This window comes from Saccopteryx bilineata, chromosome 3, assembly GCF_036850765.1.
Source record: "Saccopteryx bilineata isolate mSacBil1 chromosome 3, mSacBil1_pri_phased_curated, whole genome shotgun sequence".
Lineage (NCBI taxonomy): Eukaryota > Metazoa > Chordata > Mammalia > Chiroptera > Emballonuridae > Saccopteryx > Saccopteryx bilineata.
The window spans coordinates 68138208-68165839 of record NC_089492.1 but is presented as its reverse complement, the minus strand read 5'-3'; the positions used below and the strand labels follow the sequence as shown (position 1 = coordinate 68165839).

Sequence of the window (27632 nt, the reverse complement as noted above, 5' to 3'; positions counted from 1 at the left end):
CTACCTGAATCATTACCAGCTAGAAGCAGCGGTCATTGGGACTTGGACATGAGCTGCAAAGTATAGAATGGTGATAACAATTCCAGTGCCATGCGGACTTTTCCTGTGGGGAACTTTCCTGGACTCCTGCTCCCTGTGACAGCTCATAACAGACTGAACTGTGGTTGGGTTGCATTTTTCAGGGATTTGGCATGGTGAGGGGGCCAACTTGGACTTGGGGAACATGTTAAGGACACTACTCATTTATGGATTCTTGCTGTATTGGCCAAGAGTTTGCTTAAAGGCTTTTAATCACTGTAAAAAATATAGAGGACTGGATGAAGAAGATGGGACACATATACACCATGGTATATTATTCAGCTAGGAGAAATGGTGACATCGGATCACTTATAGCGGAATGGTGGAGTCTTGGTAGCATTGTGAGGGGTGAAATAAGCGAATCAGAAAAAAACAGGAACTGCAGGATTCCATACATTGGTGGGACATAAAAGCGAGATTAAGAGGCATGAACAGGAGTGTGGTGACTATGGGGGGTCGGGGGAGGGAAGGAGGGAGAGGGGGAGGGGGAGGGGTACAGAGAGAACTGGATGGAGGGTGGCGGAGGACGATCTCTCTTCGGGTGATGGGTATGCAACATCATTAAATGACAAGATAACCTGGAAATGTTTTCTTTGAATGTATGTACCCTGATTTATTGATGTCACCCCATTAAAATAAAAATTTATTTATAAAAAAAAAAAGATTAAGTAATTTGAAGAGATTAAACATTCAGCCCCAAACAACAGGTTTCTCTTTCACCCAGCCAATAGCCAATAGGTTCATTTGTTAAAAATCACTCATTTATTAATAAAAATAATATAAATGACAAAAAAAAAAGAAAATGCCAATACTACTTTCTACAGGTTTAATTTACAGATAGCAAAAATAAACAAATCCTAAGTGTATAATTCAATAACTTTTAATGAACCATTATCAAAATGGAACCATAACCCAGATCAATATTCTCTTAGGTAAATATATACTTGGAGTAGAGCGTTGGATCATGGTAAGTTTATGCTTAACTTTATGAGGAAATGCTACACTGCTTCCAAAGTGGTTGTATAGTCTCATCAGCAATGAATAAAGTTTCTAATTGCTGCACATTCTCAATAATATTAAGAATTGTCAGCCTTTAAAATTGATGCCATTCTAGAGAGTAAGTGGTATCTCTGGTACTTTTCATTTGCGTTAGTTTCCTGATGACTAATGACTTTGAACATCTTTTCATATGTTTATTGGCCATTCATAAACTTTTGTAAGGTACATTTACAAGTCTTTTGTCCATTTTATTAAGGGGTTGTCTTTTTATTATCAATTTTGAGGTGTTCTTTACTTTTTTTGGATACAGGTAACTTTGCCTAATATATATTATATATATCAAAAATATATTCTAATCTGTGGACTGCCTTTTCACCTTTTTAGTGGAATTTGATAAGTTTATCATTTTAATGTTGATAAAAGGTTTATAATTTTAATGAAGTCCAATTTAACATTTATTTTTCTTTTCTGGTATCTTTCTTTCATGTCATGCTAAAAAAATCTTTGTTGCCCTGGCTCAGAGCATCATCCCAAAGTGCAGAGGTTGCTGGTTCGATCCTCGATCAGGGGACATACAGGAACAGCTCAATGTTACTGTTTTTTCCTCTCTCTCCCTTTCTCTCTTGCTGAAATAAAAAAAATTAAAATAAAATAAAAAATCTTTGCCTACATCAGGGGTCCCCAAACTTTTTACACAGAGGGCCAGTTCACTGTCCCTCAGACCGTTGGAGGGCCGGACTATAAAAAAAAGCTATGAACAAATCCCTATGCACACTGCACAAATCTTATTTTAAAGTAAAAAAACAAAATGGGAGCAAATACAATATTTAAAATAAAGAACAAGTAAATTTATTTATTTATTTATTTATTTATTTATTTATTTATTTATTTTTTACAGAGGCAGAGATAGACAGGGACAGACAGACAGGAACAGAGAGAGAGATGAGAAGCATCAATCATCAGCTTCCCGCTGCGTGTTGCGACTTCCTAGCCGTTCATTGACTGCCCTCTCACATGTGCCCCGACCGTGGGCCTTCAGCAGACCGAGCAACCCCCCGCTGGAGCCAGCGACCCTGGGTCCAAGCTGGCGAGCTCTTCGCTCAAGCCAGATGAGCCCGCGCTCAAGCTGGCGACCTCGGGGTCCCGAACCTGGGTCCTTCCGCATCCCAGTCCAACGCTCCATCCACTGTGCCACCACCTGGCCAGGCAAGAACAAGTAAATTTAAATCAACAAACTGACCAGTATTTCAATGGGAACTATGCTCCTCTCACTGACCACCAATGAAAGAGGTGCCCTTTCCGGAAGTGCGGTGGGGGCCGGATAAATGGACTCAGGGGGCCGCATGTGGCCCGCGGGCAGTAGTTTGGGGACCCCTGGCCTACATGAAAGTTGTAAAAATACTTATTAACCCATGTTTTCTTTTAGAAGGTTTATTTATAGTTTTAGTTTTAACATTTAAGTCTATGATACATCTCTAATTTATTCCTGAGTATGGTGTGAGGTGGGAGTCAATTTTCATTTTTCCCATACTGATATCTAGTTGTTCTAGTACTATTTATTGACAAGACTTTCCTTTTTCCATTGAATTTCTTTGACAATTTTGTAAAAAATTAATTGACTGCAAACTTGGAGGGGTCTATTTCTGTACATTCTATTGTTCCATTGAGCTACTTGTCTATTCGTATACCAATATTACACTGTCTTAATTATTGTAGTTCAAAATTTAAGTAAATATTGAAATCAGTAGTGAAAGTTATCCAGCCTGTTTTTCCTCAAGTTTGCCTTGACTGTACTAGATAATATATATTTCCACATAAATTTTAGAATTGGCACTGGCCTGTTGGCTCAGTGGTAGAGCATCAACCTAGCATGTGGAAGTCCGGGTTCAATTCCCAGTTAGGGTACACAGGAGAAGTGACAATCTGCTTCTCCATTCCTCCCTTTTCTCTCTCTTTCTCTCTCTCTCTTCCCCTCTCACAGCCATGACTTAAATGGTTTGAGCAAGTTGGACACAGGAGCTGAGGATGGCTTCCTGGCCTTGCCTTAGGCACTAAAATAGCTCGGTTGCTGAGCAATGGAGCAGCAGCCCTAGATGGGCATAGATAGCATCCCCTCTATAGGGGGCTTGCCAGGTGGATCCCAGTTGGGGTGCATGTGGGAGTTTGTCTTTCCTGCCTCCCTTCCTCTCACTTAAAAAAAAATTTAGAATTAGCATCTCAGTTTTCAAAGGGCAGCTAGGATTTTGATTGGGATTGTAATGAATCCATAGATTAATTTGAGAAGAGATGCCATCTTAAAAATATTGAGTCTATTCAACTCTCCTTTTAATTAGGTCTTTATGAATTTCTATCAGTAATGTTAGTTTTCAATGTAGAGACATAGATCTCAATGTAGAGATCTTGAATATCTCGTTAAATATATTTCTATTTGATGTTTTTAATGCTTTTGTGACATTTTTAAAATTTTCATTTTCCAATTGTTTTTTGCTAATATGTAAAAATACAATTGATTTCTGTGTGTAAACCTTGTGTCTTATGATCTTACATTCATATTAATAGTTTGTAGTTGTAACCTTTTATCTGAGGTTATTTTTTTCTTTTTTGTTTTTTTTTTTATTTTAATTTTAATTTTTTTGTATTTTCTGAAGTTGGAAACGGGGAGGCAGTCAGACAGACTCCCACATGTGCCCGACCGGGATCTACCTGGCATGCCCACCAGATGCTCTGCCCATCTGGGGCGTCACTCTGTTGCAACCAGAGCCATTCTAGTGCCTGAGGCAGAGGCCACAGAGCCATCCTCAGCGGGCCAACTCTGCTCCAATGGAGCCTTGGCTGCGGGACCGGAGGAGAGAGACAGAGAGGAAGGAGAGGGGGAGGGGTGGAGAAGCAGATGGGCGCTTCTCCTGTGTGCCCTGGCTGGGAATCGAACCCGGACTCCTGCATGCCAGGCCGATGCTCTACCACTGAGCCAACTGGCTAGGGCCTATTTTTTTTTATTTTATTTTTTTTTTTTTTTACAGAGGCAGAGATAGACAGGGACAGACAGACAGGAATGGAGAGAGATGAGAAGCATCAATCATCAGTTTCTCGTTGCGCGTTGCGACTTCTTAGTTGTTCATTGATTGCTTTCTCACATGTGCCTTGACCGCGGGCCTTCAGCAGACCGAGTAACCCCCTGCTGGAGCCAGCGACCTTGGGTCCAAGCTGGTGAGCTCTTTGCTCAAGCCATATGAGCCCGCGCTCAAGCTGGCCACCTCGGGGGTCTTGAACCTGGGTACTTCCGCATCCCAGTCCGACGCTCTATCCACTGCGCCACCACCTGGTCAGGCTATTTTTTTGTTTTTTAAAGAGACAGAGAGAGGCCCTGGCCGGTTGGCTCAGCGGTAGAGCGTCGGCCTGGCGTGCGGGGGACCCGGGTTCGATTCCTGGCCAGAGCACGTAGGAGAAGCGCCCATCTGCTTCTCCACCCCCCCCCTTCCTCTCTGTCTCTCTCTTCCCCTCCCGCAGCCAAGGCTCCATTGGAGCAAAGATGGCCCGGGTGCTGGGGATGGCTCCTTGGCCTCTGCCCCAGGCGCTAGAGTGGCTCTGGCCGTGACAGAGCAACGCCCCTGAGGGGCAGAGCATCGACCCCTGGTGGGCAGAGCGTCGCCCCTGGTGGGTGTGCCGGGTGGATCTGGTCGGGCGCATGTGGGAGTCTGTCTGACTGTCTCTCCCCGTTTCCAGCTTCAGAAAAATACAAAATAAATAAATAAATAAGTAAATGAGACAGAGAGAGAGAGAGAGAGTCAGAGAGAGGGATAGATAGGGACAGACAGACAGGAACAGAGAGAGATGAGAAGCATCAATCATCTGTTTTTTTCATTGCAACACCTTAGTTGTTCATTGATTGCTTTCTCATATGTGCCTTGATCGTGGGCCTTCAGCAGACCAAGTAACCAGCAACCTTGGGTCCAAGCTGGTGAGCTTTGCTCAAACCAGATGAGCCCATGCTCAAGCTGGCGACCTCAGGGTCTCGAACCTGGGTCCTCTGCATCCCAGTCCGACACTCTATCCACTGCGCCACCGCCTGGTCAGGCAATAGTTTGTAGATTTTAAAATATATGTACTTTATATGTACACAATCTATCATTAGTGAATAAAGATGGTTTTCTTTCTTTTCATAGTCTTACCTTATTAAACTGGATGGGATTTTCAGAGAGACTTGTCTAAATTCACACATTAAAAGATTGAAACTTATGTCAATCTGATTCCAGAACACCTTGGAATAAGTGAGGTTATCTTAAGTATTCAGTTGCTTTTATTGCTTAAGAAGATAATGGCTAGAAAAATATTTAGGGTCATATGAAGAAAGTCTTGAATATAAAATAAAGAATTTTAATTATACTTTGCAGGCAACAAAAAATTGTTTTTGAGTGGGAAACTAATAGAATAAAAGTAGAAATATGAATCTTGTGAGTTTGTAGGATGGTTTAAAGGGAGCCCCTCATTCATTTATTCATTCATTTCACAATTATTTATTGAGCATGTACTATGTTCTAGAAATTGTTATAGGTACTGAGATAATAAAAATAAAGATGTGTTGCTTTGGGCAGTAGAGATATGCAGGGATAGAGAAAAGACTCAGCATAATCTGTTAGCCATGTTGTAAAGGCAGTCTTGCATAAATTAACTTTTTTGAACCTCAGTTTTCTGATATGTTAAAATGGGAATAATAATACATATAATGCCAACTTTGATTAGAAATAAAAATATGTGTAATATACTTTACCTATATTAGACACATTTATGGAAGGTGTAATATCAAAGGGTTTTGCGAAAGCAAGCAATAAGAAAGAAAGTCAAATAGTTGTTTTGTTAAATAATCAAATTGTCAAGCAAATGTTTTAACTGACTTCCCTCTAATGATTTTTTATTTTTTAATTAATTAATTTTAGATTTTATTTATTCATTTTAGAGAGAAAGGACAGAGAGAGAGAGAAACAGAGAGAGAGAAGGGAGGAGGAGCAGAAAGCATCAACTCCCATATGTGCCTTGACCAGGGAAGCCCAGGGTTTCGAACTGGCGACCTCAGTGTTCCAGGTCGATGCTTTACCCATTGTGCCACCGCAAGTCAGGCCCCTCCAATGATTTTTAATAGAATAAAGTATGGGTTTTTGCTTTTACAATCGAGAGTACACCAAAATAGGGACCTGAGCATGCACACATCTAATCAACATAATATTCCTTTATATCTGTATAAAGAGCTTGATAATTAACAAAGTACATTTATTTATACTGTTTTGAGTCTTACAACAATTAGATGAGGAAATTGAGATATTTGTCTAAGGTTACATTGTAAGTAGCAAAATCCAGTTTATGTTTGTTTTCCTATCTTATATAGCATTTTTTACTATGTTACCACTCATCTCATGATTGATGATAGAAGTATTAATAATACAAAATGGTACTGAATCTTCCATTTTTCTGTAGTTTATATATGAAGAAAGTGGGAAGATTGAAATTGAATGGGAAACATAAAGCAGACAAAATAGAATTTCTTGCCCTATAGCATTCATATTGTTCTGATTTTTCTTAGGTATATTGTTAAATATATAAATTATCATTTTTCTTTGCAACTTTATGTTGTGTTTTTGATTCTGCTAAAGTATCTTTCTGGTTTGTCTCCTTGCCTCATTCATCCATGGTCTCTCAACTTTCTGCTGCTACTAAATTTCAATAATTTCCTTCCCCTTTATGATTTGCATCCACATTTTTTTTTATTGGGTTGTCCTCTGTTGGCAATATACCAGTTCCTATATCTTTACTTTCTTTTTCCTTTGACTGCATCAAGTCAATGTACTTACTGCATTTTCATCCTTTTTTTAATGTTTATTTTATTGATTTTAGAGAGAGACGGAGGGAGAGAGAGACAGGAATACTGATCTGTTCCTGTATGCACCCTGACTCTGGATCAAACCAGCAACCTCTGCACTTTGGGAGAATGCTCCAACTGACTAAGCTATCTGGCCAGGGCTGCCTTTTCATCCTTTTAATTTTACATTATCACAGTGATAATTCACTAATAATTATGGGTAGTTTTCATAAAGAATTATTCTGAGGTCTCACAGAAATCTAAGTTCTTTCAAAATACTGAAAACATTTTTATTAAACAGGTTATATGAACAGGATATTGGAGGATGTGGTGAGGAAGGGGGTGTTGGATCAAGCACTATTATACAGATTCAGTGAAACAACGTGTGAGATCTGGTTAGGAGATCTAGTATGTATAAAGAAGAAGACGATCTAGTATGTATAAAGAAGAAGAAAACGTGGTCTAGGCCCTGAGTAGTTTATATCTCGTAAAAGAGAAAGACAAATATATAAACAACTGCAGTACAAGACAATGTCGTTTTATCAATGGCATGAAGAGCAGCGTGAGCCCAGAGACTACTAGAGAGCAGTAATTATGTGATTCCTCAAGGTTCGAGGCAACGAAGTAGCAGTTGGACATGGAACTTGTTATGCTATATTGTCAGATGTTTTTGTTTGTTTGTTTTTTGTAGAAAAAGTCATCTATCTTAGGCACGTAGAAGTGATTAAATAATAGGGGGATGCAACAGGGAACCATTTATTTGCACAGATATCATTGGTGGTTTTTGAAAGTGTGAAATCTACTGTTTCAGAAGACTCTGGACTTCTGCCAAAAAAAGGGATAGACAGCAAGGAGAATCTTTATCACAACTCAGTTGGGGATGAGGACAGGAAAGAAAATCTGAGTCCCGCAATGTGAAGGAACTCAGGTGACTACTACCTCATTGCAGGTGTACAGGAGACTAGTTTTAGTGGAAGAAGACAGGCCATAAATCCCATTTCCTGTTTCTTCTCCCAGTTTTTTGGATAGCTCTGTGTTTTCAGAGAACAAAGTTTTGTTAAGCCAGGTAATTTAAATAATCTTTAAAAATTTACTCAATTAATACATGGCCAATGCAAACATTTCAAGCACTACATAGTTAAGTGTACAAAATAAAACTGGAAGTATCCCTTTACACACCCACTTATACTCCCCAGTGCTAACAACTTGTAGCTCTCCAAACATTTTTTATCCATAGTCAAACACACATATATATTTTTCTTTCCCTAAATAAAATTGGTGGTATTCCTACAAAATATGGATTTTTGAATCAACCAGAACTAGATTCAACTCCTCTTCAGGTTCATGGCTGGCTGACGGTGGGTAAATTACTTCTCTAAGCTTCTATTTGGGGTGTGTGTGTGTGTGTGTGTGTGTGTGTGTGTAGGATACAAATGGCAATTATTTTGTGAGGACTGACGATCAGATTCTAGCATACAGAAATCACCTAGCCAACAGTAAGTGTTCAATAAACACTACTGACTATGGCAAGTGACCTTTTACATTGTAAGACTAAAAATAAGGACATTCGTTAAATAAATGTTGTGGGGTTGTTTTTGACAAATTATGTCTAAATTCGGAAGAACTTGCTTCTCCATAGCATGAAACCGATCCTAGTAATTCAATGAGGATTCTCCTCGAGTTTCAGTGGTCCTCTCCTGCGTCCCCCAGCATCACTTTCTGATGTCTAGAAAGTAGACTTTCCAATAAAAAAAACTTTTGCGTATCTGGTTGTGACAAGAATGCTCAACTAGGTTAGGTTTTACACTGTGTGCACTTTGCCTTTATCATGCAATTGCTGGGTGGCACCCCTTTAAGCTCGCCTCCCGCAGGAGCGCCCCTCCATCCCCTATCGAGATTGGGCTGCAACAGGAGACGTCTATCCTCGCAAGAACCGAGGGATACTCGATGGACCAGGGGCGCCTCCAGGGCGCAGCAGCGGTCGCGGGGTGTGCGAGGTGCGCCCAAGGAGTGCACGCTGTTGGCCGAGGGGCCCGGCTGGGGCTCGGGCGGGAGGCTTCCCTGGCGAATCTGGTACTGGGCTCGACCCGACCTTGGTTCGGGGGCATCTTCCCCGCGGTCTGCAGCCCCAAGATCCCACCGCCTCCACTCGGCAGCCTCGGCCTGTCCCATCCGCTCGCTTTCTTTTTTGGCACTGCCCTTTGCCCTCCCATGGAGTCATCTGTTTACTCTCCCTTCACTTCCAGTCACCCCTAGGTCACCCTCCCTCTACCACAGTCACCCATTTTGTCCCCTCTCCCCTCACTCTTCACCTCCCCCGGGGTCGCCTTCTCAGAGGTCTCTGCCCACGGAGATGCTGTAGACCCCGCGGCCAGGGTCTGCTTCCCGGAGATCCCTCAGCGCACCTCTGCCCCCTCCCCGGGGGCGCAGGAGGCAAGTTTCCGCCCCGTCCCTTCCCCAGTGACAAGCTTGGAGGCGGCCACGGCCAGGGAAGCGGAGGGAGGGACGGCCTGGCTTCCGAGCCCCCTCCCCTGCTCCGGAGCTCGCGCGGTCTGTGTCTCTCTCCGCAAGTGCGGAGACGCGGAGGAGGAGGAGGAGGAGGAGAAGGAGGAGGGAGTTGGGGGAGGATCTCCATTGAAATAAACAACCAGGCAGCAGTTATTAACACGGGAACATGGCGGCCGCAGCTTCAGCCACGGCTTCGGCGGCGAAGGTCAGCGCCGACGGCAGCCGGCACCTGACGGCGTGACGGACCCGAGCCGGTAACCGCGCCTTCCCTGGGGGCCGCGAGGGCGGGCGCGGGGCGGGCGGCGGGTGGGGGGCGCCGCCTCCCAACCCCCGGCCGCGACTGCCCTTCCTGTGCGGAGCGGGGCAGAGCCGTGCGCCGGGGAGAGGGCTGTTGTGTGTGCGGGGACCGCTGCCAGAGTGCGCGGAGCACGGGAGTTGCATCCCCGAGGCGCCGCGAAGCTCGGGAGTTGGAGCTTGGGGGTGGGGAGGGCGGGAAGCGGCCGGGAGACCGGAGTCCCTGGGAGAGAAAGGAGGCGCTCCAGGGCTGTGCGAGAGCTGGGGAGACGAGTCCCGGAGCGCGAGGCGGGCAGAGGCTGCAGCCCGCGGCGCCGGCGAGAGGTGAGCGCCGTGGCGCGGCGAGGAGGCCGTGGGCGCGGGCGCGGTCCCCGCGGGAGCAGCGAGGCGCCCGCCGCCCAGCCGGGTGCGGGGTCGCGAGGATCGAGGCTCCTGCTCCCTCGGGGTAAGCGAGGCAGAGACGGGAAGGTGAATCCTGAGAAGGTGCATTCTTTAATGGAAGCACGGAGCGACTGCAGCGGATGGTGGGAGCAGGGCGAGGGGAGGCAGGACTCGGAAAGTGCGGGGGGTGTGTGTGAAGGTGAAGCGCGTTGTCAGGGGCGGCGGCGGGGTGAGATGCTGGGCGGAGGGGAGTCGCCGGCCGGCCGGCCGGCCAGGCGGGCCGGGCCCGTGTCAGCGCCGGGGGCGGGGGCGAGGGGCGCCGCTGGCGGACGGGAAGGAGCTGCGGCGGGCGGGGCGCTGGGGCAAAGCAGGCCCGGCCGCGGTGGGGGCGGGGAGCCGGGGGCTGGACCGCGGCGGCGCGGAGCCGGGCTCGCCCCTGACTTAACTTTCTGGGTGCGGGCATGTGTGCCGGAGGCGCGCTGGGGCCGGGGCTGGGGGCGGGAGGCGGTCCGGGAGGTTCCGGGTTGGCTCGCCAGCGCCCCCTTTTCTCTTCCCCCTTCTCCCCGCCCCTGAAGGGACAGGCCCTCAGGGCCCCAGGGGGGGAAGCGGGAGAGGTCTTCTGGCTGGCTCGCGGCAGTCACGCCCCGGGGACACTTCACCCTCGGCCCCAAGGGGGCTGCCAGGGGAGGGGGCCAGGGTGGTCTTTGCGAGCTGGAGCTCCCCGCTCCTGGCCCCTCCAGGGAGTCCCGGAGGCGTCTCTTCCGAGATCGGGGGTGGGTCCGTCCCTGGTTAGATGGTCCCTCCCCCGCCCCTCCCCCCAGTGGTTTCCGGGGCCTGCGGGACCCGGGGGCGGGAATCGGGGACCCAAGCCCCTTGCACCGGCTCGGAGGGACCTGGCCCTAACGTCTATGGGTCTGTCACTGGTAGGGAAACTTTCCCAAACCGAGGACTGAGCTTGAACACCCTCCTCTACCACCTCGTCTTCTAATCCCACTCCCACTCCCCCTCCTCCAACGCCTTCCCCTCCCACCGACCCGAATCTCACTGCGTGTGACTGATGGGGCAGGGAGCCAATCGAAGGTGTGGGTAAGCCAATCATGAGGACTGGAGGAAGGAAGGGGGCGGGGCTTGTCCCGGACCAGTTGGAGCAGAGTTGCACGCGGGCGGGGGAGTCATGGAGACGCCAAGAGCTATCCCCTCTTGTCCATCCCTAGTCACCGACTCGGTGGTCTATAGGGTAATGTCCCTTACAGGGGCTCCTACCTAAAGAGACACTAAGAGGTACACGAGGTACTGTATTTCTCTGGTACCACAAGAGACGTTGTCTTAAGACAAGACGAAGTCTAAAGCCACTCACGATGTGGCAGTAACTCTCCGAGGCCCGTTTCTAAAATGGCATATATTGTAGTGATCATGTCCTGGACCTGAGCGCCTGGTTTACGTGCTGAGGGTCATAGAAATTATCTGTTTACCTGAGTTTCACTCAGCTACTCCGGCATGGGGGCAATAAATTTGAAAGGGCACTTTGAAAATGAGTAACCTTAAGTCAGTTGATTATTGGGCGTGTAAAATATCATTGTTTGTAATGGCTTCACTGGCTCCTTGTTTAATTAGACCGCCAATTCCCAAAGTGCACTTGAAAGTTCGGCATTTGGGGGGGACATTAAAAAAAAGTTGTGGTTTTATGGTATGCATTTTTTTCTTTCTTGAGTAAACAAAATGAAATTAGGAACCAATGCATTACTGTTTGAAACATAAAGCGTTGATATTTAAGAAGCAAAGCTAATCAAAGAAAATTTATCTACAGAAAAGAAGTTGGAGTAAAATGTGGTTTGCCAGATTACTCCAACACAAAAGATTATTTAAAATAATTATTTTAGTTTTTTCTTAAGCACTGCTGAATTGTACCATGTGTGGGTACTTTCTGGTTTATGCAAGGTCAGGAGACATCTTTGGTGGTTTTAAGCTGTTGGTTGTGTTCAGTCTGGTGACTTGATCAACTCTTGACTTTTAAAAATAGGGAGGGTAGGTATTTCTCTATAATGATCACAGGTTGCTCTGCAGGAATAACCGTCTTTTAAAAAGACAGCAGCCGGTACACTGCTTTTTGTGTGTGTGTATGTGTGTTTGCTCCTGTTCTTTGTTGGTGAGGTTAGTGCACACTGACAGCAGCAAACCTGCTTTTCCCAACTGGAATTTGCAGAATCTTTAGGAGTTCTAAGAATGAATAATAATAAATTGAGAATGAGTCCATTCGTTTTGTGATGTGTCCCATGAATTTAACTCATCTTGAGACTGGTTTATTTTTTGAAGTAATTTATCTGCATATTTATCTTATCAATATCGGTTTCTCTACCTTTTATTAATATTGGGTTAAGAAAGAATTGAGGGGGACTGTAGTTTTAGGAGACAGTACCACACCCTGCAAATGTGTTCTGTTGTAATAAACCATTTTTTAATTTATGTAGTCTGTTTCTAATCTAGTATAATTTTGAGTATTCATTTAGACAAAAAATTAATTGCATTTTGCTGTAGCCCTTGAGGTATTAGCTTAGTGATAGAATAGTAAAAATCGCAGATAAAATGAACAGCTGCCAGAAGTAGGGAATATTATAAATTAAGCATTTAAAATTTGACAACATTCAACACCTCCCCTCCCCATCATTAGTTAATTTAGTTACTGATGGCCACTCTGACGTATGCTCTTCTTGTTCTTTTGTATGCTTGAAAGCAACACATTCTTTTACTTCATTCTCTGTAACAGTCTTTGAAATGTTCACCTATTGGTGGCAGAGAGTAGCAAGTCCCTTAATGCCTGGGTAGGGGGAGAAAACCTCTCAAGCATATGGAGACATCTAGAAAAAGATGTGCATCGTCAGCTGTGATTCCATTGTGTGCTTTCAGACTGGATCTGAGCCTTTTTCCTCCTGGGAATTTTCAGTCTTACCAGAGGAGTTCTTTGACTTTTAGATGTCAAGATACCGAAGCAGAGGGTAGAAAAGAGCTCACCAATTATGAATTTAATATTTTTTTTGATAGTTTGGCTCCGATTTTAACCCTTCATTGGTTTATTATAATTTACATGACTTTTGCTCAGTATTAGAGAAGCATTTTATTGGAAATGTAAGGATTGGAGGAGGACTTTTGCTGTGGTGTGGGAGTGCAGAAAAGGGGTAATTAATGCTCTTTGGTTGGCTTTATCTGTAGTTACACCATATTAAAGCTTTCCAAGTCTCAGAATCAAGGAGCCGTGAGCAATGCTTGTATTACACACCCTATATTTAAGGATTCAGTACCTTAGCTGTTTCAAATCACATCAAATTGAAATGTGACCCATAGTTGACAGCTTGGATTTCTCCAAAAAAGAAATTGTGTTGTATTGAGTTTAAAAAGTATTTTAATAAGTAGTCCTTAGGAGGCTATGTAGCAAAAAAAGGGGAGGGACTCTCTTTAGACAATTTTTCTAGGAGGTTATTAACAGTTTTATGAAATGCACATTGTTTCCTTATTTGATATTTTCACCATTATGTCATGGTTGAAATTATATTTAAAAACATTATTAATGCTTAGCTATTTTTGTGGCAAAGCTATTTAAAAAATTACTAGCTTTTCAATATTTTGTGTTTATAGTTTTGTTTGGTAATTATGTTATTACATGATCTATCAATTGTAAATTAAGAAAATAGGAGGGATAAATAAGCCACTGCTTTAAGGTAGTGGTATTTTATTACAGTAAATCATAAAACAGCAGCAAATAAGGATCTTTTCCCCTAATGACTATTAGTTGCATAGCAATAATGAAAGCTTTTAAAGAGAAAACTGGATGAAACCCTGTTTTTTATATTTTCTTAGCTCAAGCTAATTTTACCTCTATGCCTTGTTTTCTAAACAGAAAAGATGTTCTTAATGTTTGTATTTATTTTCTTTTTGTTTTAAAGGCTTATAGAAAAAGTTTATGAATTACATAGTGTAGAAAGAATATTATATCTTATTCCTCATTAAAGTCTATTAAAAGTAATGTCTGGAAAAGCTATAAAATACAATTTTAGTGTCACAGACCCTCTAAGGCAGCATAAAGAAAACATACTTGAAACATAAAGAAAAATACTCTTGGCTTTTAGGTAAAGATTTTATGTGTCTTCCCTATAAAATGTTCATCAGTAATCACATTCCTGGCTTCCAGTGGCTGTGATGCATAATGAAATTGTGGAAATATTGATTCTAAGACAATTTTTAGTTGGTTCTGTAGTTGGAAATTTCTGGAGAAGAATTAAATAAGCAGGGAGCCTATGGCAATATTTTACTTAGCTGCTTTTGAGGCTCATGGACATGGATCCTTGATTTAAGTCAGAGAGGAGAGTTACTTATAGGTAGAAGTTACTAGCAATAGTTCAAGATTCAGAAAGAAAAAAATAATTTTTACTTTGGGTATCAGTTGACGGGTACATGGAGAATTGAAGTTAACAGGTTAATTCTGGAAGAATTTATCACTTATAGTCAACTAACCATGAACTCTTAAGAGTTCCTGATGGCCAACTTAGATAACTTTGGGCTTTTTAAATCTTGTCTTTAAATTCTTGCCTCACTTAACCATTATTTTTATTCATTTGTTCAGTTATTTATTTCATGACTATTTCATGTCACAGCATTGGCAGTTTACATTCATATGTCAACTGATAGTCAGTTGGTGTGAATTCAACACCAGTTGGACTCCCCAGTTAGAGGTGTGGTGAAGAAGGTAACTTCATTTGGTGTTAACAACTCAATTATGAAGCAGCAAGGCCTACTCTGTCTGCTACAGTCTGCTCTGGGAGCCAGAGGGGCACTGACTTACGTAAAGAGAAATCCTGGCCCCTAGTCCCTGATTGGACCATCCTTATACAAATAAGGGCCCCAAATCCTCAAAATTTGATTGGTCTAACAACTACTGTCCTGGTTGGTGAGAATGGAGCTGCTCTGATTGATTGATGAAGTTATTGGTGGGCTATATCTGTGCAGCTCTGATAGGACAGGTAAAGCATCAGTCCTATTGGGTGAAATACAATTCCAGGAAATCTTTTATAGGGTTGACTGGGAGGGGCAGGAACACAGTGTAGGCAGGCAGTTCAGTGCAGGTTTCTCCCTGATGGATATCTCGGATGAGAGGCCCCTGTTTAGAAATAACTGCTAGGCTCTGTTTTTTTATTTTTGTGACAAAGAGAGGGACAGATAGGGACAGAGAGACAGGAAGGGAGAGAGATGAGAAGCATCAGTTCTTTGTTGTGGCACCTTAGTTGTTCATTGATTGCTTTCTCATATGTGCCTTGACCAAGAGGCTACAGCAAAGCAAGTGACCCCTTGCTCAAGCCTGCAACCTTGGGTTCAAGCTGGTGAGCCTTGCTCAAACCAGATGAGCCCATGCTCAAGCCCGTGACCTCGGGGTTTGGAACCTGGGTCCTCCACGTCCCAGTTTGATGCTGTATCCACTGCACCACCACCTGGCCAGGCTAGGCTCTGTTTTTCAATTTGAGCCACCAGAAATCCTCCTTACTAGCTTTCTCCTTTCTCAAGGTCCACAGAGAGTACAAACCATTCATTTCAAGTCTGGTGATGAAAATAGGAACATAGAGTCTGCGATGAGTGTGTGTGTATTTTGGTGAGGGAAAACGTGGAAAGAGACTTGTTCATTTTAATTTCCAATTTTGATACTAATGATTTGGGTTTGTGTGAGTGTGTGTGTGTGTGTGTGTAAATTATATAATGTCAGAAAACTGCTTTGATTTGGGTTTGGGTTTTTCCCCCTGAAAATAGGATTGTAATGTTTATGTCCTCTGAGCCTGACCAGGCGGTGGCGCAGTGGATAGAGCATTCCAAAAAAATATATGGAAAATTCCAGAAAGAAACAATTTATAAGTTTTGAATTGTGTGCTTCTCTGAGTAGGGTCTCAATCTGTCACACCTGGTACATACTCATTCCTTTGTTCAGTGTCTCCATGCTGGTCAATCACTTAGCAGCCATTTAGATTATTGGATTGACTCTCTTGGTATTGCAGGGTTTGTGTTCAGGTAACCCTTATTTTACTTAATGTTCCCAAATAACAAGGCTAATGATGCTGGCAATTCTGGTATGCCAAAGAGAAGCCATTAAGTGCTTCCTTAAAGTGAAAAGGTAAAAGTTTTCTACTAAGAAAAAAAGAAAGACAGACAGACAGAAAGAAAGAAACAAAGAAAGAAAAAGAAAAAAGAAAGAAAGATAGATGAAGTTGCTAAGATCTATGGTAAGAATGAATCTTCTACCCGTGAAATTGACTAATTTATACATTAAACTTTATTTTTTAAAAGATTTTACTTAAATCTTTAGAGAAAGAAGAAAGAGAGAAGGGAGGGGAGGAGTGGGAAGCATCAATTTATATTTGCTTCTCATATGTGCCTTGACTGGATAACCCCAGGTTTTCGAAACAGTGACCTCGGCATTCCAGGTTGATGCTTTATTCACTGCGCTACTACAGGTCAGGCTAAATTAAATTTGATCATAGGTTTCTAATGGCCAATTTAAATCTCACTTTGGGATTTTTAGAGCTTGTCTTTGATTATATAAGAAAAAGAACAATAGATATAGGGTTTAGTACTATCCATGGTTTCAGGCATTCACTGAATGATGTTGAGATGTATCCCCTGTGGATAAGGGGTTACTATTGTATAGGCTTTTTGAGGTGTATTCCACTTCCATTTTTGCCACAACCCTATAAAATAAGAGTTCACCCCATTTTCCAGACAAGGATGAAGCTTAAAGGGTATTAAGTCGTTGTGCCTATGAGCAAAACTTTTGGTGGGAAATTGATCAGTGAGTAGGGAAAGAAATCATAAATACCAGAGAGAATGGTGAATTTGAGAATGTCTTCCTTTTAAAAATCTGATAAGCAAATGTTTGCAGGCCATTATGCGGCTTTCAGTCTGGTTGTCTGATACATAAAAATGATGCATAATTTACGTAGTTCCAGCCCTGCACAGTTTATCCACAGGTATCTCCCAAACCCTTGCCTGGAGACAGGATTATACTTGGACAGATGTTACTTTTATTTATTTATTTATTTATGTTTGTTTGTTTATTGTAAATACTTATTCTTTAAAAATGTGTGTGTGTGTGTATATAAATTTTATTTTTTTTGTATTTTTTTGAAGTTAGAAGCAGGGAGGCAGACAGACTCCCTCATGCGCCCGACTGGGATCCACCCGGCATGCCCACCAGGGGGCGATGCTCTTGCCTATCTGGGGTGTTGCTCTGTTGAGGCCAGAGCCATTCTAGCACCTGAGGCGGAAGCCATGGAGCCATCCTTAGTGCCTAGGCCAACTTTGCTCCAATGGAGCCTTGGCTGTGGGAGGGGAAGAGAGAGAGAAAGAGGAAGGGTGGCGAAGTAGATGGGTGCTTCTCTTGTGTGCCCTGGCCAGGATTCGAACCCAGGATTCCTGGGTTCACTTGGCAATACACTGGGCCAATGCTCTACCGCTGCGCTAACCAGCCAGGGCCAAAAAATTTTTTTAAAATTGATTTTTAGAGAGAGAGGAAGGGAGAGAGCTGCAGAGAGAAACATCAATTTGTTGTTCCACTTATTGATGCTTTCATTGGTTGATTCTTGTATGTGCTCTGACTGGGGATCAACCCACAACCTTGGCCTATCTGGACAAAGCTCTAACCAACTGAGCTACCTGGCCAGGGCTAGGTGTTACTTTCTTAAGACCTACAAAAAGTCTAGCTTTTTAAATCATCAGATTATTGTTTACAGTTCTTAAAATATAGGATACTTTTTTGTCTTTTAATTTTTACAAAGTAAGAACTGTAATGGATGAAGTAAAAATAGATAACATTTAAAGAGTGCTTACTAAAAATCTGATGCAGGGTTAAGGTGCCCTGGTTTTATAGTCTTGTGTGTTTCTTAGTGTAACACAGTGATACGATAACATCATTCTGCTTTTACAGTTCAGGAAGTGGAGGCATAGAGCTGTCAGATAATTTTCCAAAGGTCACATAGCCAAATTACTGGAGAGGAATTTGAACCCAGGCAAACACATTGCCCCGTAGCCCTTCCCCCTTAATTTGTGTTCTTGTTAGCTGGTAGGCTACACTTCCCTTCAGCATAGTGTGGATGTGCCTTTTTCAGTGCTTTGTTGAGATAACACAGCAATCTCCATTAGGAAAGGGAAAATGGGTAGGATTTTGAAAAAGTCTATTCAGGTTGTCTATTGTTTCTCACAATAAAAAGCTCAGAAAATAAACTTGAGAAAACTGGGGGGATAGATAGAAAATAGATTAGAAAGCTCTCTAGGGAATATAGGTTTGTTTATATATTTACTATAAAATATTTTTATTTAGTTTTTGAATTTTTTTTTTTTTTTTAATTTAGAGAGAGGAAGGAAAAGAGAGACAGAGAGAAAGAGCGATCAATTTATTGTTCTACTCCTTCATGCATTCACTGGTTGATTCTTGTATGTGCTCTGACCCGGGATCAAACCCACAACCTTGGCATATCAGGACGACACTAACCAACTGAGCTAGGGCAGGGGATATGTTTAATTTTAGTATGTTATTAGGTGGTGATTGTGTGGTGCATGTTTAGCAGATTTTTTGCAATCCATATAGCATGGATGATGCAGTGTTGAGATAATTGTCCCAAAAGAAGGCTGCTAATACTGTATATTGTCATCTGACTTCTGTTCTGCTATTTGTGGAATTCTGCTGTCTGCTCAATTGTTTACAGGGAGTGAGGAGAGTTTTCAGGGAACTCATTCACCTTGGCACGTGTTGGGATCAGCATGCACTGCTTTTATAGTGTTCCAGCTGCTGACACTGGAGACCTGTTGTCACAGATGCAAATATAATGCATGGTATTTTCTATTACTTGTTTAGTGAGTCCACATGAAATGCGATCCCACATGTCCAAGGCTTAACTTGCAGTGTGCATGAGTTCTGGAAGTTCCTGCTATTGCTGATTGATCTCTGCCCACTGAAGTACCTGTGAGGATTGTCTTTTCTGGAGGTGACTGACTCCTTCCTGCTTACACAATCAACTTATGAATCAAATGTGAAATGACTTCCCTTGTCTTGGGTGTTACAGTGGTGTTCGTAAGAATATTTAATATTAACTTACCTTAAGATTTCTAATTATATTGTTAATATGTTTATAATGAAAAGCTTTCAGTTGTTGTCAATGTGTAAATTAAAATATTGACTTGCGTATCTTAGAGGAAGCTATCTTTTCTTGAGTCATTTTTAGGCATCCTAGAGTCAAACTCATTGGGAATTTTAGATAGTTATATGGATAACAAGTTTTAAAAAATAGTTCTAATGTGCTTGTGTGTATATAGGATGGGGCAACAGTAAGTTTATAGTTTGTATGGAAAAGAATACAATAATTAATAAATACTAATAAAAGACTAAACTGTTTCATGTACTCACAACTGTAAATCTACTTTTGCCCCACCAGGTGTTTTAAAAATACAATTATTCATAAATACGTTTATTAGGTAATCGCCTCTGGTATTGTTGGAATACAGGCAGCAAAGTCTTTCACATATATTTTTAGATTCCTGAAGAAGAAATATGGAAATTCCTTGCCTAAAATCTGGATGAGCGTCCAGAGTGTATGGATTTCTACATATTTAACATAGTAGCTTTCTTGAAATCTCAGAAGTTGCTTGTGAGAGTTATGGTGAAGGCGGGGCGGGGGTCTGTGTGGTGATTCTACTGGGTGGCACCCAGCTGTGTGTTCCTTTCAGCCTCCCCTGGATGCTGTTGAAGTGAGGATGAAATGATCAAAAATGGCACTTCATACTGCTTCAATTTGGGTGTAAATATTTGGAGACTTTTCTGCTCTACCTCCTTTAACCATCTTCCTTGACTTTCTAAATATTTTTCTTGAAGTTGAAGATGAAAGATGGGTGGCAGTGAAGGCGACACAATCAAGATTGTGCGATGTCTGTTACATCACTAAGTGTTTCATGTGTGATCACAATCTACGGTTCCCCCTTTACCAAGTAGATTTGCTCTGCTAACAGCACTTAGTGAAGAAGCTTGCCATTTGTTAAGAAAGCCATTAACTTGAAAACAGATCACTTAACACAGACACAGTATAGTAATTGGCTGACTGGTTGGAAGTTAACCGGCTGCTGGACAACACTGGGCTGCTGAGCCTCTGTTGTCTAACAGGATTGAATTTTACATTTGGAGCTTTTATGTATTTTATTTCTCCCCTGTTTAAAGCTACTGTTAAAGATTCTATAGTATTAGATGTTTTGAACGTGTTCATTAGATTCAAGTCTTCAAACTGTTGTAAGTTGGAAATTGTAAGATGACTTCAGACTGGTGGAAATTGTAACCAGATTCCTAAAGCCTTAAGAGTTCCTGTCTCTTTGGAGTTTCTGGTGGTGTATTATTGTATTTTCAATTTCCACAATTCAGTTTTATGTGTAGTGTTCTTGTTGCTGTTTTAAATAATATTATCTTTATTTCTTTTTTTTTTTTTCTGAAGCTGGAAACGGGGAGGCAGTCAGACAGACTCCCGCATGCACCTGATTGGGATCCACCCGGCACGCCCACCAGGGGGGATGCTCTGCCCATCCAGGCCACGCTCTGTCGAGACCAGAGCCACTCTAGCGCCTGGGGCAGAGGCCAAGGGGCCATCCCCAGCACCCGGGCCATCTTTGCTCCAATGGAGCCTCCGCTGCGGGAGGGGAAGAGAGAGACAGAGAGGAAGGAGAGGGGGAGGGGTGGAGAAGCAGATGGGCGCTTCTCCTGTGTGCCCTGGCCGGGAATCGAACCCGGGACTTCCGCACGCCAGGCTGACGCTCTACCACTGAGCCAACCGGCCAGGGCCAATTATTATCTTTATTTCTTAAGGTGTTTCTGTAAAAGTGTGATATAAAAATATTTCATGAAAAAATGTCATTTTATTGTATTCTAGCACTACTAGTCTTTTCTATTGTAAATAAACAAATAGTAAGTATAAATAATGGAGGCTAGAAGTCACATCAAGATCTTTTACTTTTGCTGTTCTGCCTTGTATTTTAAGCAAGGGGTGTGTAAAATTTAGAATTATACTAAAAGAAATGAAAGGCTTTAGGCTATTCGCTATTAAAACAACAAAATGACATGATATTCATTGTGAACTGAACATATTGACAATGTCAAGTCAACAAAATGCCTGGACATTGAAGGATATTGGACAACAAAACTAGAGCATATCCTTCTGGTTAAAGGACACATAGTAACAACGGCATTCTCATAATCATTGATGATCTCATTTTCATAGTAAGTATTCTCACTTTGAGGAAAGGCATTCAGGAGAAAAGAGAGGCAGGCAACGAAGGGAACCCCAGACTTTTGGCTGTAGGCAAGCAGAGGCGTGGGCAGGAAGGCACTGGGCCTGAACGCATGCGGCCTGGCCCTGCATGCATGCCTGGGGGCAAGTGAGACCCCTGGAAGTGTCATGACTCTCAGCTGCTCCCTGCCTTTTCTGACTGTCATTGTCACTGGAGGCAGCCACAGATCCTGCCCCTCTGGTGGGGAAGGATGGGGAGAGGTGGCCGGAGAGAGAGCCTGCGGTAGCTGGCACACGAGGTGAGTCCCAGTGAAGGTCCCAGTTGCTGACCTGCCTACCAGTTGTCTGCATCTGTGGAGTCTTCTTATCTGCATCCTTTTTGTGTGTGTGTGTGTGTGTGTGTGTGACAGAGTCAGAGAGAGAGACAGAGAGAGGGAAAGATAGGGACAGACAGAGATGAGAAGCATCAATTCTTGGTTATGGCACCTTATTTGTTCATTGACTGCTTTTGCATATGTGCCCCAACTGGGGGGGGGGGAGCTATAGCAGAGTAAGTGACCCCTTGCTCAATCCAGCGACCTTGGGTCAAGCCAGCAACTTTTGGACAAAAGCCAGTGATGATGGGGTAATGTCTGTGATTCCACACTCAAGCCAACAACCCTGTGCTCAAGCTGGTGAGCCTGTGCTCAAGCCGGGTGAACCCATGCTAACGCCAGTGACCTCGAGGTTTTGAACCTGGGTCCTCTGCATCCCAGTCCAACACATATAAGGGGTAAAGAGGGGAGTGGCATTGTAAAGAAATTGGAGGTGGCCCACAGAGGTGTTGCTGTGTTGAATGTAGGCTGCAGAGGCTAGGACCGTGCTGATGGAAAATACCAGTGCATGGGAATAGCCTTCACTGAAATCTAGACATTAATGAAGGTGCATGTAGAATAAATCCAGAGTAACAGGGACATACCCTTGTGATTTGGAAGATTTTTAAGGATGTACTACTAGTTTATCAATTTATTAAACTGAGTAGTCAGTTTGTTATTTTAAGTGGAATAGGCTACTTATACAAGCGTTTTTCTTTTTTTGAAGATTTAGATAAATATGTGGAAAATTAGTTCATAATGTTAGTAATGCAAATTATAATTTATTTTCCATTACAGTATAAATTATAATTTTTGGTATATGTTTTTAGAATTTAATGTCAAGGAGGAAAGCCATGAACTAAAATGCTTTGCTTAATCTGGCATTTAAATTGATTTGTCTATTGCAGGGGTAGTCAACCTTTTTATACCTACTGCCCACTTTTGTATCTCTGTTAGTAGTAAAATTTTCTAACCGCCCACCGGTTCCACAGTAATGGTGATTTATAAAGTAGGGAAGTAACTTTATTTTGTAAAATTTATAAAGCAGAGTTACAGCAAGTTAAAGCATAGAATAATAATTATTTACCAAGTACTTTATGTCGGATTTTCGCTGTTTGGCAGAATAAATCTTTATAACACAACTTAGTATAGTTAAATCTATCTTTTTATTTATACTTTGGTTGCTCCGCTACCGCCCAACATGAAAGCTGGAACGCCCAGTAGTGGGTGGTAGGGGCCAGGTTGACTACCACTGATCTATTGTGTTCTGTAAATATGCCTGAAAGTATCATACACATTGGCTTATCGTCTAAAACAGGCACAGTAGGAAGTGGTACCTGTTTTCTTATTGGCTTGCTAAAGCTGGGATAAAAATTTAGGATGGAGCCTGACCTGTGGTGGTGCAGTGGATAAAGCGTCGACCTGGAAATGCTGAGGTCGCCGGTTCGAAATCCTGGGCTTGCCTGGTCAAGGCACATATGGGAGTTGATGCTTCCAGCTCCTCCCCCCTTCTCTCTCTCTGTCTCTCCTCTCTCTCCCTCTCTGTCTCTCTCTCTCCCTCTCTCTCTCCTCTCTAAAAATGAACAAATAAAATTAAAAAAAAATTTAGGATGGAATATACAAAGTTATATCTTTTTTCATTCATTCTTTCCCTCCTCTCACATAGTATACCTGAACAACTAAAGGCTTTCATTTTTAAACTACATTTTAGACTAATTTAACAAATTTACCCTCTGTAATGTGAGTCATTAATAGACTGATCTTCCCAAAATTACTCTTTAATAATAGTAATATTTACCACTCACTACACAATGACATTCCCTATACTTACTAATTATGTCTGTCCCTATTTCTACTCTTTCCCAAGACTTTGTACCTGTTTGTTATTTCTTTGTGTGTGTGTATGTGTGTGAGTGTTTTTTCTGAAGTGAGAAATGGAGAGGCAGAGAGACAGACTCCCGCATGTGCCCCACTGGGATCCATCCGGCATGCCCACTAGGAGGCGATACTCTGCCCATCTGGGGCGTTGGTTGCAACCCATGCCATTCTATGAGGCGGAGGCCATGGAGCCATCCTCAGTGCCTGGGCCAGCTTTGCTTTAGTGGAGCCTTAGCTGTGGGAGGGGAAGAGAGAGATAGAAAAGAGAGGGGGAAGAGGGGAGAAGCAGATGGGTTCCTCTCTACTGTGTTCCCTGACAGGGAATCAAACCTGGGACTTCCACATGCCAGGCCAGTGCTCTACCCCTGAGCCAACTGGCCAGGGCCTGTTTGTTATTTCTGACCTCCTGTGAACATGTGTTGATTCACATGTTCTTTGATTTGCCTAGAGAAAACTAATGAGTTATCCAACAATTTAGGAAGCAATCTTGTGAACTAAAACTCAATTTATTTGGGAGTTTATATTATTGATCTCAGTTAATATCTATGTATATAACCGATCAAAAAGAGAGATGGAGTCTAACAATATTCAAGGTAATTTGTAGGTTGCTTACATTGATGATAGATTTTACAAAAAATTGATAGAAAAATAAGAAAGTCCTTCAAATCAGAAACAGTAAAGACTTAAATCTTGGCTTTGTTGCATTAGTAGAACTGAACATTTTCATACCCAGACTTATTAAATTTTCCCTTGCAGAATATTTTGACACTGTGTTGAGAAAAGGGATTAATAATCTCAGTTTATTACTGTAAAAGAAAAAGGGAGGAAAAATGTAAAGAAAACCATGGGGAAATTCAGGAGTTCAGGAAAGGTAATAAAACCAAGCCAAATACAAAGAAAGTATAGCTGGGCTGGCACTTAAATACTTCCTTTGAAGAAGAGAGAACAAAACTGTCACTTGAAGGGCTGATGTCTGAATAGATAAAATAATGAAATTTTACAACTATTTAAAGAGCAAAGCCTTTATAGCCCACACATTAATATATATATTTGAGACAACACTTCTAAAAATATTCTCAACCTTCTCCCTAAATTTCTACTCCAACAATAATTCCTTATTTTGTGGGATCACTTTATTTTCAGAATAAGTCAGAAGGCTATTTATCTGTTATCTATTCATGTTCTGTCACCAACCAAATACATATTAAGTGGTAGAACGGTATACAGTCAGGTGGAAAAGCAGGGTGGTGCTTTGTGATACGCAGTGCCATACCTTTTTCTCTTAGCTCCCGTGATGCTTCAGTAATGTGGTTAAAGGGCAACATTTCAGTGCTGTAAATACGTGCTTTTGTCTCAGTGTTTCTGTGAGTGTGTGTGTATATGTGTATTGGATGAACTAGTTGAAAGTAAGTTACAAATGCCTCTTTATCCATAAAGTACATTGCTTTAAAACTAAGCCGTTTTCTCACATAAGGACACACAGTACCACTCTTAAACCCAACACAACTAATATCATCAAATAGCAACCCTCTATTTTAATTTTTTCAGTTGTCCCCAAAATGTCTCTTATATTTTTGGTTTTCTAACCAGGATCTAATCAAGTTCAGTCATTGCATTTGCTTCCGTAGTGTCTTTTAATATGAAACAGTTCCCCTGAGTTTTTTTTTGGTTTTGGTGTTTTCAGACATTGACTTTTAAAAAATGTCTTGTTTTTAATTTAAAAAAATTTTAATTGTGGTCAAATTCATATAAAATTTAGTCTTAACTGGTTTTGTTTTTAAGTATGCAGTTCAATAGTGTCAGCTGCATTCACATTATTATGCAAGCAATCTGTTCAATGTTCAGACTGCAGTTTGTTCTGAAGTGTTAGGAAATTAAATTGTTAAATATACTAATGGATTTGGTCAGGGCTGTAGAAAAGCATACCCTCTGAGTATTTATTGCTTCAGATAGTGTCATCTTAGGACATTTTCATGGCATGCTCCTTCTAAAGTCTCTTTAGGACTGGACCAAGGGAGACGTGCTACAAATACAGCATAAGGAGATAAACCTTATGCTGTGAAGGACGTGAATACAGAGGTAAAACCTACCTATGAAAACCTTTGCTGCCAAAGAATGTAGTTTTTTCCTCCTATAAAATAGTAGATTTCTGTTTTAGGCACAGGAGGAGGGCTGAGATTGAGACATTAATTTTGTAGCTTGCATGGCTAAATAGAAAGCTCTTATTCAAGCTTTTCTTTTGAATAACATAGAGAAAAAATTTCCTGGGTCTTTTCAGAGTGTGGCAACTGAGTTTCTTGAATAATTCATTCCACCCTAACTTTAAATTTGAAGATTTCTTTTTCTTTGCTGTGTCTTCACTTGTTCTGTCTTTTGATTTTCTTACCCCTAAATGATTTCCATTTTCTGTAGTTTCTTTTAAACCCTTTCTTTCTTATTTTAGGACCTTTTAAAGTTTAATAGAGCCCCCTCTTCCCTCATGAATCACAGTGGAGTTCATTCTCACTTTGAGAAATGGGGTTGTAAAGGTAAACATTATTCACAGGTGTGTAGTACATGCCAGAGAGGTTAGTCTCACCTACCTCATCCAGTGGAAAAGTAGTAATTAGATTCCTAACATAGATTTAGATACCTCAGTGAAAGAGCTGTGGGTGGGAGAAACATTAGCATGCAAAGAAAGCAAGAACTAATAAAGAATTTGAATTGCCCCGGAATATCTCTCAGCTGGAAACTTTTAGGCCTCAGGAAACAAAACAAAAACTGAGATTATCTTCTCTTACTCAAAGTAATATCTTAGAGATGGAACATTGTTAATGGTTGAGAATTGTGCTCTGAACCGTTCTGGATGGGACAGGTACATAGATATCCCCTATAAAAAAAACAACAACTTGCAAATACTGTTATTTTTTAAAATTATTTTTAAAAAAGATTTTTTTTTACTTTTTTAGAGAGGAGAGAGAGAGAGAGAGAGAGAGAGAGAGAGAGAGAGAGAGAGAGAAAAGAAAGAAAGAAAGAAAGAAAGAAAAGAAAGAAAAGGGGAGGAGCTGGAAGCATCAACTCCCATATGTGCCTTGACTAGGCAAGCCCACGGTTTTGAACTGACAACCTCAGCGTTCTAGGTTGACATTTTATCCACTGTGCCACCACAGGTCAGGCTGTGCAAATATTATTTTTAATATTTAAACTGAGCCTGACCAGGTAGTGGTGCAGTGGAAAGAGCGTTGGACTGGGATGTGGAGGATCCAGGTTCGAGACCCCAAGGTCACCAGCTTGAGCGCGAGCTCATCTGGTTTGAGCAAAGCTCACCAGCTTGAGTCCAAGGTCACTGACTTGAGTAAGGGGTCACTCGGTCTGCTGTATCACCCCCCCAAACTCCCCATCAAGGCACATGAGAAATCAATCAGTGAACAACTAAGGAACCGCAACGAAGAATTGATGTTTCTCATCTCTCTCCCTTCCTGTCTGTCTCTGTCTGTCCCTCTCTCTGACTCTCTCTGTCTCTCCCACAAGAAAAAGAAGAAATTTAAACTGGGAAGTCATATACTTAGAAAATAGTTAAGCATTGAGAATGGAAAGAAAAGTAGGACTTTTAATTTAACAAAGTTAGGTGATTTTAAGGCGATGCAAATTTAAAATAAAATTAATCTCACTTTCTGGTTTTGATTTTTTGCAAAACTTTGTGGAAGTGTCTTATGGGCATACTAGATGATATCTTTTTGTTCTTGCCATTTTATATATATTGGACTTCTAAAAAAGTACTGGCATTGGAAAGAGTTGGACAAAAGCATGGTGGTTGCATTTCTAAGTGGTTCTGTGTTACATCCCAAACAGATATGCTAACAGTTTGGGTCAGGTGGGAGGAAAGTACTTCAAATTTCTGAAATGTAACTTAAAACAGGAACATTAAGTTTAAGGGGGGGCAACAAAAATAATATAAAGAAAGCGATAACATGAAACATTCACTATACAAAACCCTTGGAAAATGAGGTCTCATGT

At 41.9% G+C, this 27632-nt stretch overlaps 1 protein-coding gene across 7 annotated transcripts in view; it reads left to right on the top strand.

Annotated features, from left to right (window-relative positions):
* Positions 1–9532: 9532 nt before the first annotated feature.
* Positions 9533–27632, top strand: part of NCOA2 (nuclear receptor coactivator 2) — a 315226-nt gene continuing 297126 nt past the window's right edge. For 4 of the 7 annotated variants that reach the window (XR_010730241.1, XM_066266291.1, XM_066266295.1 and 1 more), the window contains exon 1: positions 9534–9690. The gene's annotated coding sequence lies outside the window, so the exon portion shown is untranslated. Of the gene's footprint in view, positions 9691–9946; positions 10176–27632 lie in introns of those variants that run through there. The other 3 variants (XM_066266294.1, XM_066266288.1, XM_066266287.1) reach the window with 3 other exon arrangements.